This window comes from Abramis brama (assembly GCF_963993115.1).
Source record: "Abramis brama genome assembly, chromosome: 17".
Taxonomy (NCBI): domain Eukaryota; kingdom Metazoa; phylum Chordata; class Actinopteri; order Cypriniformes; family Leuciscidae; genus Abramis; species Abramis brama.
Window position 1 is genome coordinate 26,617,282 of NC_139979.1, and position 12,850 is coordinate 26,630,131.

General features: G+C 36.5%; 1 protein-coding gene across 2 annotated transcripts in view; it reads right to left on the reverse strand.

Moving 5' to 3' along the window:
- adcy2a (adenylate cyclase 2a) overlaps positions 1–12,850 on the reverse strand; it is a 175,831-nt gene that overhangs the window by 146,985 nt on the left and 15,996 nt on the right. The gene's annotated exons all lie outside the window — the stretch shown is intronic.

The window sequence follows — 12,850 nt, forward strand, 5'->3', positions numbered from 1 at the left end:
TGGCGTGGAGTGCGGGCTCGGCTGGACTCGGAACTGGACTCGGAACTGGATCTGGCCTCTCTGGGCCAACAACTGTCTCAGGCTCGGCGGGCATGACGCGAACTGCCTTGGCTTCGGCAGATCTGGCGTGAAGTGCGGGCTCGGCTGGACTCGGAACTGGACTTGGAACCGGATCTGGCCGCTCTAGGCCAACAACTGGCTCAGGCTCGGCGAGTATGACGCTCTCAATCTCAGGCGCGGCGGGCATGACGCAAACTGCCTTTGCTTCGGCAGATCTGGCGTGAAGTGCGGGCTCGGCTGGACTGGCGCCAAGTACAGGCTCGACTGGACTGGCGTGAAGTGCAAGCGCAGCTGGACTGGCGTGAAAGGCGTGAAGTGCAGGCTCGGCTGGACTGGCGTGAAGTGCAGGCTCGGCTGGAATGGCGTGAAGTGCAGGCTCGGCTGGACTGGCGTGATGCAACAGATCGCGGCTATCCCGAGCCAAAGCCGCGATCTGTCCAGTGAGCTCCCAGCTCATGATGTGTTTGGTTATTCTGTAAGGTCCGGGTGAGGAAGGAGACAAGCCAAGCGAAGTACCAAAATAACAAAAGGTTAATTTAACAGGGAGAAACTCAAAACAAACAAGAAACAGTGTGCTGGTGCACAAACAATAACCAACAAAAGACGAGTGAAGACCAGGAACTTAAATACACACACAGATGAACACAAGACAGGTGATGCAGCTGATGATAATGATGAACAGGTGGGTAATTGAGGGAGTGAGTTCAGGTGTGGAGACAAGGAGGATTCTGGGAACTGTAGTGAGCAGGACGAAGACAGACGGTGAATGTGACAGCATCTATCTTCCTATTATTAAACAGGAGATTTAAATAATCAAATTGTCACTGTGACACCTGTCTTGGACTTTGTTTTGCCATCTGTGTTTGTGCACCATGTGTTTTCCTGTTAATCAGTTTCACTTGTTACCTGTCATCATCCTCATCAGTCATCATCACTCACCGTGTGCACCTCTTGTCACTTAGTCATTTGTCTGTGTATATAGTCTCCCTAATTTAAGTTCTTCCTTGTCGGTTCTACGTCTTTACTGCTTGCTGCTTAATGTTTGGTACGTGTCTTGTTCATAAATAATAATTAGAGTTTGATCGTTATCAGTCTTCCTGGTCTTTCTGAACGTGCCTCATGTAGCCAAAGCATGAAACAAATAATAAATAGGATATAATTTTCTTATTATTAAATATGAATTTATTACTCAAAGCATATGACATCTTATTTACAGCAGACTATCATGCGACTGACCATGTGAGCAACGTGTTCCCGGTTCACAAAACTCGCTCCTCCACTGTGAATAAATCATCCGAATGCAGTCCGAAAATGAGTTTTATCACTGAGGTGCCATGCAAATTTATTTTACAGATGTCCACATAAGAAACAATTAAAATGTCCGAATGGGGCTTTAGTGTAAAATTGTCTTAGTGATTATTTTTGTCATATTCAAAACCCATAACCTCAGGAACATATTTCACATATTGTGTGTATTTCAGTCCGTGTCTGATAGCTTTAGTTCTATCTTTATGCTACTGTAGTGCAGGCTACTCCTAAACGTTGACCAAATGAAATTAAAGCAATCTACTACAAAAACAGAGAAACAATATTTGATAATGCATCTTGCAATGAGGATATTGTCACGGGTGGTTGCAGGAAGGCAGACGGAGACGACGAGGATATATTTCCAAAAACGAAGATTTAATGTAATTAAACACAGGACAGCAGAACAGGTAGCAACACACACTAAATGTAACGGAGATCAGACAATAGCCGTTTCTCAATACCAAGTACGCAAACTTCGGACTTGAGTGCTTGGTAGTTCGGACTTGACAAGTTCGACTCAGGAGAATGACCTACCGAGGTCGGGTAGACGCAAGTCCGATATTTCTGCAAATGGAACAGTGGCGTTCTTGATAGCATCACTCAGCTCGCTCTGGCTACTACGGTTATTTCTTTATGTATATTTAGGCTACAATAAAACAAAAAAATGTTATAAAACACCACTCTGGCCCCTTTTCATTTTCATTTAAAAAAAAACATATTAATGGCCACACAAATGTGGTTCAGGCAATGCAATTGATGATCTTCACTGCATATATTTATAACAACACGAAATATAAAACACAACCCTGACTCTTTTTGTTTTCATTTTAAAAATATGATACATAAAAAACGTTATAATATTGATCATTAAAACTGATATTTAGCAAAAAGAGACAGGGTTGTGTCATTTTATTTTATGATATACTGTATATGTGCATACAGTGAAGAGAATGTAGGCAACATGTATAATAAAATAATTTATATATTTTAAATATATAAAATAAAATGACATAACCCTTTTTGTTAAATGTCAGTTTTAATGATCAATAATAGCCATTATAAAAGTATAAGTATCCTAAAAGGTATAAGAAGCTATACAATAATAAAGCAAACGATTCAGTCAAACATAAGTCAGCTCTCTAGGCTACAACGTTAAAGTTAAATAGACTAAATATATAAAGCTATGAAACTTCACTTTGCCCTCAGCCAAGTTTTGCCAGGGAACAAATTATAGATTAATGAGACAAAAAAATAATAATAATAATCGCCTGTTAGATATACACAAGACGATTTATATCATGTTAAACCACTAGACTAGAGACATCCGAGCCAGCAGCAAACGTCAGCAGCACTAGCCGAGGAAAGGCTGTTCTCGGCGGGGTACATGAGCGCAGAGCGTCCAGTGATCGCCTGGATCAATATATCTATATATCAAATTTTCAAATAGGCGCTATCTTTATAAATAAACCAAAGATTTGAGCTTTAAACAACTACATTCTCGCCTGAAAAACTCTTAAAACTACATTTCGTGACACAATAACAGTAGCATTTTTAAATTACGTGGGTTTTCTAATCTCTATTGACGCTTGCTGGTTGGTGTGAGATGCATTCTGGGATACCTGGCTGTCTCAAGTCCACACAAGTCACCTCTCGATGCATCCTCGGTAAAAGGGGCGGATCAAGAACACATCCGGGGATTTGAACTGGACTTGGCTAGATGTGAACTTTGAATTGGAACAGCACTTGGGCAGCGACTGATGACGTTTCACAAGTCCACAAACACAAGTACAGACAAGAACGCATATTGAGAAACGGCTAATGACTGAATGAACAGACAGAACTTAAATATAAACACAGATGACACTGATAAACAGAAAACAGGTGATACAGATAACGATGATTGACTAAACAGGTGATACAACTGAGCTGATAATGACAATAACCATAGAAACGAAGGAGTGGCGGGAAAAGAACAAAGGAAAACAGGAACCAATCAAAATGCAAACTGAAAGTCCAAACAAGCACTGACACATGGCAGATATCCCAATTTTGGAAACACTTTACAATAAGGTTCATTACTTAACATTAGCATTTATTAATCTTAGTTAATATTAATTTCAACATTTACTAATACGTTATTAAAATCAAAGGTTGTAATTGTTAACATTAGATAATGCACTGTGAACTAACATGAACAAACAATAAACAGCTATATTTTTATTAACTAACATTAACAAAGATTAATAAATACTGTAATAAATGTATTGCTCATTGTTAGTTCATGTTAGTTAATACATTAACTAATGTTAACTAATGAACCTTATTGTAAAGTGTTACCCAATTTTTTTGTTTAATCAAAGACTATAGGCTATTCTAAAAAGCCTTTGAAGTATTCCTTTGCAACTTCCTGTTCCGATAGAAAATACGTAATTACATGAAAGAAACCTGTGCTCATCAAGGCATTTCATGGGTCTTTAAACGTCTTTGTTAACCCTCTGAGGTCGACAAACGCGCCGACGCGTTTTGCCGGATTTTCTCCACATTGTAGCACTATAAACTTAAATTACTCCATCATTTATGGTCATACAGAAAAAAGAAATATAAAAAAAGAATCTGTGATATTTCTCCTTTTGTATGTGTCCACTTACAATCAAATCAAAACATTGTGCTTTTGTAAAATAAAGAAAATAAACAGGGTGTGCGTTCTGCCTCTCCGTCGCGGTGAACTTTTTTTTCTTGAGCACGTCTATAAACTGAAACAAAACTCAGCGAATACTTGTCCCACATTTATGAGCCATATACCTTTATAAACATTTAAGTGTGTACTTTTAAATGATCGGATTCAAAACGAAAACAAATATTCTCTGTTTAAGTAATTTGTATAAAACCAACAAGATGTCCAGCTTCTCAAACGCTTGCTCATTACAGTTAATTTGGCCACGCCTACTCGCGCAAAAGATATTCACATGCAAATCTCCACATGGAACGCGAACGCGCTCGTTACCTCAACAACAAAACACTTCACTTCACTTTTCGTCGAGTTTGAAAGACGTGCCTGAGCTTACATTGGATTTAGGCTACCTCAGAAGAAGAAGAACGCGATTTGAAGACAAGAAAGATAAGGTAAGAAATTCTTACATAGCCTAGTTTGTTATTGTTGCATAAATGTCACGTTGCAGCTGAACTGTTGCTAGATATATGGGGAATATTATAATATTTAGACCCGTGTTTACTGTGTTTGTGGATATCTGCTCAAACATAGATATGTTTATGGTAACCATAATGTTTTATATTTGAGAGTGATCGCGTTTGAATGTATCATATTTTGCAAGCGATCGCGTTTGAATGTATCATATTTTGCAAGCGATCGCGTTTGAATGTATCATATTTTGCAAGCGATCGCGTTTGAATGTATCATATGTGTTTACTGTGTTTGTGGATATCTGCTCAAACATAGATATGTTTATGGTAACCATAATGTTTTATATTTGAGAGTGATCGCGTTTGAATGTATCATATTTTGCAAGCGATCGCGTTTGAATGTATCATATTTTGCAAGCGATCGCGTTTGAATGTATCATATTTTGGATGAAAGCAAAACGCACCAAACGGCTTCATGTTTTTATTATTATCTCATTTCATATCATCATAACGGATGGAAACATTTGAAGTAACATGATAATCAATATATTTTTCTCTAGCTTCTTTTGGAAGATTTATAGGCTGCTATAGGTTATTTATTGTTATTATTATTTTATCCGCACTGCGCATATACCTTATGCCTACAAGGCACAACAAACCTGGTGTTCATTATATTATATATCGTTGGAAACGTGTGTGTGTGTGTGTATTCTGTGAATTTTAAAAAGGAATTTTAAAAAGCAATTTTAACCAGAAAAATCTAATATTTATTTCCAAAATCGTGCAGGCCTTTCTCTTGATATCAGTATGTTCACTTTTTTTTTTTTCAGGTCCCAGATGCCACTGAGGACTTCAACATTCACGAGTCTCAGTACGTGAACATGGTAAAGTGAAAATCTTGGAAATGAAAGGTATGTACAATGTTTTTAGGAATGGCACAAAGGTCTCTGTCTTTGAAGTGCTTTTTTGGCATTTGTTGTGTATCTTTGGATTATGTTGTGTTGTAAATAAATCCAAACAATTTAAAAGCCATTATTTTTTAAATCTCCTCATTTACAGTATTGTGCAAGGTTGCTCAGAATGATAGGGGCCTGATAGCTCCTAATAGGGCCGTTAGGGGAGGTTCTTTGTCTTTCTCAGGTGAGAAAAGCTTACATATTAATGAGCTCTCGCATAAGGCTTTTTCACACAAAACACGTCGTAAAATTTTTAAATCAATATATTGTCTTATCTGAATGAGCAGTCAGGGTGATTTTCACATAGTTTTGCAGCAAATATTCTAGGCTACGTCATACAATTTTCAAAAGTCTTGTGAAGAAATAATCAGTATGGGTTTCATGGCCTTATTTCAGTGAGAATTTTTTTTTGTATTTTCAAAAACCACGCATAAATGTCATTATCTCAAAACTACAAACTTTTACATACATGCTGCTGATATATTATTGTAGCAGAGTTTGTGCTGAATACAGTGTAATTAGACTTTAGCCATGAAAATGTCACAAGTAACAGAAATAACCAGAAATGTCAGAGCATGTCAGAACACCTCCAGGGCCCAGAAAACAGCTCAGACCTCAGAGGGTTAAGTAATGTCACAGGGAAATTACTATGCATCCTAGCCTCGACGGGATCATAGTCTAACAACAATGGTCTGTTTTCAAATAGCAGAGATAAGAGAGCATCAAGCATCTTAATGACCTTTGTAATCTAAATGAAATAGAATGTAGATTCAGAAGCAACCTTTTAATCGTTGTTCGATTCATTGTTTTTCATTGTCACCTCCTTACAAAAGAACCTAATTAATTACCTGCCTTTTGGTTTGCCATCTCGTTTCTCAGGGAAATGAAATGCCTTCTGCAACATTAACACCATGGTTACCAAACATTAGTGTCAGTTATTTTAATTGAGCGAGAGAAGAGTCCTTTCAGTGACCTGTCTTCTCCGTATCTGACTTAAGATGAAGGGAGCTTAGAAAAATGAAAACGCTCTGATAGATCCATGATTCCACTTGGCATTTCAAATGCAATTTCAGGTGTAATTATATGGAGCTTATAATATGACAAAATTATTTTAATTTGAATTGTGTAAATTTGAATTTTTGACAAGTGTAATCTAACAAAATTGAATATTGTGTGGAGTTTTAAATAGTTCTGAATTTGATTTCTTTCAACGAATATTGAACATTTTAAATTTAACGAATAGAAATGTTTTTATGGCTGAATTTTATAGACATGTATTTTCAAACAGCTGGGGTTTTTTTCGGGTTTTTTTTTTCTGAATTCTTAGACTGCAAATATCCATTAAAAATACAGATTCAAGTTTTCAAGATGAAGACAAAATTCAGAACTTCAAATTCAGTTTTCTAAAATTCAAAACAGAAAATTCAGATCATACAGAAAGTAGGTCACAGGTCATCCACAGGGAAGAGTAAAGGATCTCAGAAAAGTCGAACGGAGCATTTTGGCTGCACTGCAGTCGTTTTCTGCCGCACGTGGCAATTAAGAGTTCAAGAGAATCCGTGTATCATTCGTTCAGTCCTTTTTTGATTTAATATTAAGAGTAGAAAAATTAGAAAACAGCCTGAATATTAGATTTCTAATATTCTAATAATAGTCCTCCGCTGCTGCAGTTGCACGGACTCTTAACGCGTTTATTACAACTACATAGTAAAAATTTATATACATTTCATCTTTTTCTCATCAAACAACCAGACTAACCAATGCCTCGACACAACCCGTACCGGGGAAGAGCCTAGACAGGGCTTTCTTCTGTGTAGATATACATTCACCTACGCTTTACATCAGCTGGGTATGGCAGGGTAAATGACGGCTGTCATAGCCTGCATGGTCGCCGCCCAGTAAGTTGAAAAAAGAAATTATGATATATAATTAGTAGTAAATGAAATATTTTAAACACTAATACAAAAAGAATAATGCATTGACTTGGGTATATAATAGGCCTAAAGTTCACACATGAACTATCATTCAGAAAACATTGACTATCAGAGATATTAAAATACATAATATTCTGAGTTTTATGATGTAGGCCTTGTGTTTTATTTTTATTAAAATTTATTATAATGTATATCACAAAAGGATGTGCTTTGTGCATTCTCTGACATTACATTTATTTATTTCATTAATATTGAGTATCAATTGATGTCAAACAAAACGGTGTGTGTTATTTTAATAAATAAATAAATCAACTTCCAAAGCTAAGTCATTGTGCGTTCTCTCCGCGATGTCCAGTGCATTCCGCAGCTTTTCCACAGATTTTGAGAGTTGGCCAGCTAATCAAAATAGGCCAAAGAAGTAGACTAATGGCTAGTGTTCTGGAGATGCGAGGTACATTCATATTTATGAAATAAACACTTATAATATAGCCTAGCCTATATTTCTCTTACACGAGTTAGCCATAAGTGAATTTGACACCAAAATAAATTTCCTAGGACCCCCTAATAATAACAGTGATTAAGCCCAAAATTAATGTGGATGGGAGTAATGAACACAATATGTTTTTTTGTTTTTTTTGTCCAAATGGTCTCCACTCTATGCATTTTGTAATAATACAGCAACATTTTTTAACTGACCGTATTTGCCAGAAAATAAGTTGCATGCAGCCTACCTGAGTGTAAGTCACACCGGGTCATGTTGAGAGAGAAACATGCGCGCGTCACATCGTTGTAAATGCATTTTATTAGTAGCCTATTCAGCAATAGTGTAAAAGACCGGTAAATAAAATACAACATTATAAACGCTATTAACATGTAGGCTATGTGTATTTTACATATCCCTTACTGTATGACAAATCCTTAAATGAATGCAGAAAACAACAAGAATGAAAAATAAGTAGCCATGTATAATAAAAAAATATATATATACATAGTAGCCTAGCCTATAAAAATAGCCTATTGTGCCCTTTATTGCAAACAACATTTAGCCTATTTTAAATGCCAAGTCTAAACTAATTTATTTTAATCGAAACTGAAACTGTACCGACGTTGAGTTTGCGTATCTCTCATTCGGTCCAAAGTTTCCATATTTGCAATGTAACATTTGGATGCTAACTATTAATATAAAGAAGGCTTCATCCTTCAGTCAAGTCCCAATTTACACGTATAGGCTAAATCAGCATCTTCACAGCAAGGGAAATGTTTGGAATAACAGCAAGTAGGTGATGACTGTGCGGCACAGCCTTTATATTGTACAACAGGCCAATTCAATTAACTTTTTATATGTTTGGTTGACTGTGTTTTATTTTGATAATGAACAGGCTGCAATGTCAAGTTAGCAATGCCAGAAGTGAACTGATACTATGTTGCGTGAGCGCACGATGCGGCGCCATCACTTGGATTTGTTCCACAGCACAGAAAATAACTTAATACTCTGTAATTTATAGTCATACAGATAATATGACATCATTCGAAACAGTAAAATTTATATTTTTTATTTGTGTACATTCAAAATGACTACAAAACGGCATGCCTGCGTCTCGGTCTCCTTGAACGATACACGGATTCTCTTTAACCACCAGCACATTTGCGGCAGAAAACTACTGCGGTGCAGACTTTTCTGAGATCCTCTACTCTTCCCTGTGGATGACCTGTGACCTACTTTCTGTATGATCTGAATTTTCCACGTTTTGAATTTTAGAAAACTGTATATTTTATTTTAAACGGTATATTTGCAGTCTAAGAATTCAGAACAAAAAAAAACAGCTGTTTGAAAATACATGTCTATAAAATTCAGCCATAAAAAACATTTCAATTCATTAAATTTCAAATGTTCAATATTCATTAAAATAAATCAAATTCAGAACTATTTAAAACTCCACACAATATTCAATTTAGTTAGATTACACTTGTCAGTAATTCAAATTTACTCAAATTTAAATTCAAATCATTTTGTCATGTTATAAGCTCCATATAATTATCAAAAATGTGTGCACAGCTGTGACCTGACACCTGGGAGGAGCCATTATGTGCAGAAACATTGTCTGGTTTCCACTGCTTTCTACTATCCCTGAGGTGCATACAGCATTCCAGCAGCAGCTGGCATGGGCAGTTGGCTGTTGTGCCAAGAGATTGCAGAAAATTTGTGTTCATAGATTTTACAGTTCACTGTGCTGCTGCAGACTGTCCCAGAGAGCAGAACTTTTGATGTTGGAAGAGTTCAGGGGGCAACAGAGCAATTTCAGCCGTATGTGGCTGAGAAGAAGTTAAGTATTTAAGAGAGCTGCCCACTGAAGCGCTAAACACACCTTTGACATCTGAGTAACCTCAGAGCTGTGTGAGATGAAAAAGTTGTAACCCCATCACTCTCATCTTCATGTACAGGGAATTAAACACAGAGGTCTGCAAAAACGCATAGTTGGATGTATTTGTTTTATATGCCAAGATGTGCGTAGCCACAAACGAGTTACCGCAACATTGGCTCAGCCAATTCCATTAGTTTAGGGAAGGGGGACTGAACAATAGCAGATGGGGGGAGTGCTTGGAAAGCCTCTTTGGAAAAAAAACCAAAATCACTATTTTTCCAATTCCATTTGGAGCTGGTTAACAAAAATGAGACACTTCACTTTACATTTTGAAAATAGCTTGTATAATAACAAAAGTGTTTCTCAGTCAACACATAATCAAGCACACTGACATTCTACACTAGATAAAATCAGAGACATGAAAATGCACACATGGTGAGGATAGTTATAGTGTGTTTTGTCTTAAACAACCCTGGATAATTAAAGCCAAGTCAAGTCACCCTTATTTATATAGAGCTTTTTACAATACAGATTGTTTCAAAGCAGCTTTACAGTGATAACAGGAAAATAATGCAACAAAGTTGGTTTCATCTGTACAGCTGATCTAGAAGAAAATAGCGTTGTAGAGTCCAGCTTAAGTAAGTTCAGCGATGGTTCATTTTTGTTCACTGGAGAAAACAGTGATGTCATTGTCCAGCTCAGTTCAGTTCTCATATAATGGTGTCAATGCAGGCAGATCAATAATATTGTTGAATATTTAGTGTCCCCAACTAAGCAAGCCAAAAGCCAAAGGCGACAGTGGCAAGGAACCAAAACTCCATCAGGTGACAGAATGAAGAAAAAAAAAAAAACCTTATGAGAACCCAGGCTCAGTCGGGGGCCAGTTCTCCTCTGGTCAATGAGCGAACAGTGTATGATTATGATTCAGGCAGCATTACAGGTCAGAAGTCAGATTGGATTGGAACATTCAGAATAATTCCACAATCTGGCATCTGACATTAGCAATTTGATTTAATCTCTTTAATAATACACACTAAGGAAGGTAGAGAATATGGTCAATTTATGTTTACCAACAAAAAGCTAATGGAAAGACAAGCTAAAAATATGCAATAAATTGCCTTTCACATCATGTTTTATTACTCTTTGTCTTACTGTTGTCAGTATTTTCAGTATTCACATTTTATGTGTTATCCTTAGCCAGGATAATAGCTATAGTCTGCCTTGTGAAACTTGAGGGATTTCTTATATAATATCTAAAATTACACAATCAATTTGATAGGTTACTATATATTTGAGGAGTGATACTTCGTTCAATTAGATTTCAGCAAGTACAGGGCTCCCTCATAAAAGCGATGAGCCAACTACCAATGGGAGAACAGAGAGCCATCTGCAGACTGATACAGTTGGACACCATGGCTGAGTAAGACCAACTAGAAGCCACTAGCTCAGACTAATCCTCTGTGATTTCACTACTGCTCTGTGCTGCTCTGTGAACGCAGCACAGAGTTACCTTTTACTGCATGTGGCTTTGTCATGCCTGGCTAGGACAACGTGTAAAATACCAAGAACACCAATAACTATTAAGATAACTATAATGATAACTATATTAGTGTCCACACCAACTGGTGATACAGTCCTGTTTATTGTAAGTGTGCTCTGCTATAATGCCTGCTGCTTTAAATGCTCGAGCTTGTTAATGCTAAATTAATTCTGATTGGCCCAGGTAACAGGGGACGTATCATTGATCTGTGTCATTATCATTATAATTGTTGTGGACTTTATTCTCACAGAATTAGAACAACAATTATTAAAACTTTAATTTGCATCACTGGTGTGAACAGGCCTTAAGGCTTAATCAGGATTCTATAATAAACCTAATTTGTATTAAGAAATGTCAATACTCATGGCACAGCACTATGTCAGTGTATTCAGTAGCTAGTTAAACTGAATTGCAAGTGGTTAGTGAATATTACACACTTTTCCTGAAATATTTTATGTGGTGCAATTGTTGTGTAGTGAATTAGCATGGGGTCTATGTATTGAGAATTGCCCTATCAGCCCTTAATCTGGAACCAAGCAGAGATATTGACTAACACAGGAAGTCATCCTTCCCTATACGTCTGACATCAGCCTTGTTTGTCTTTCACCATATGCCGCCCACTCCAGAGATACAATATGTCAGTGACAAACACTGGGTCTTATTTTAATACAGCAAGTTATTAGCTGCTTATATTCTCCATTTAATGACTTTTTTATATTATTTTACTTGACAAACTGGCTACTGTTTATTTCATCCTTAATCCTTAGTAAATTGTTCATCCTTAATAGGAAAGTTCAGAATAGCTAGGGTAGACTTCTGATTACTGTCTGAATTCCCAGGTCTAGTAACACATTTGCAGCATTTTGATTAATGTTGAACACAATTATCCTCACTGGACATGCAGGTCAAACGTGCGGGTGGCTCAGCTGCCATGGGAGTAGCACACATAAACTTTATTTAATCATCATTAAAAAGGGAGGAAAAAGCTGGAGAATTCACATTTCATATTAAAAGTATGTAAGATGTGTGTGTCAAGTAAAACATTTACACATTTAACAATTTAACAGTTCAATTCTGTCATGTATTTAGACATGTTTGACATGGTCATAATTCAGAGAAGATAAGAAAAATCAAATCGGTTATAATTGCTTTGAAAAGTAAAAACAAAACTGATATGACAGTAGAATAGATTCAGAAATTAAGTAAATAAATAAAAGATTTTGACTGAGCATTTCTTGTCACTGACTTGTCAATATGACTGATCAGAAGAGTTTCAGGGTTTTCACAAAATAAGCTGCACATATGCATGTGAGTTGGTATTAGGAATTAAATAGAATTGCTAAAATAGTATAAATTTATCCCCCAAAATTAATGTAAATAACTAAAGAACTTTTTTTTCTGTTTATCTTTCTGGATTTCTTTCATTTTGATTTAGAATTCTCTGGACTTCTCACAAAATTCTAGAACGGAACTCTGTCCTAAAATAATTTATATGCATCACAGGAAAGCAGTTGACTTGACAAAGGCTGAATTGCCTATAGTAAAGGT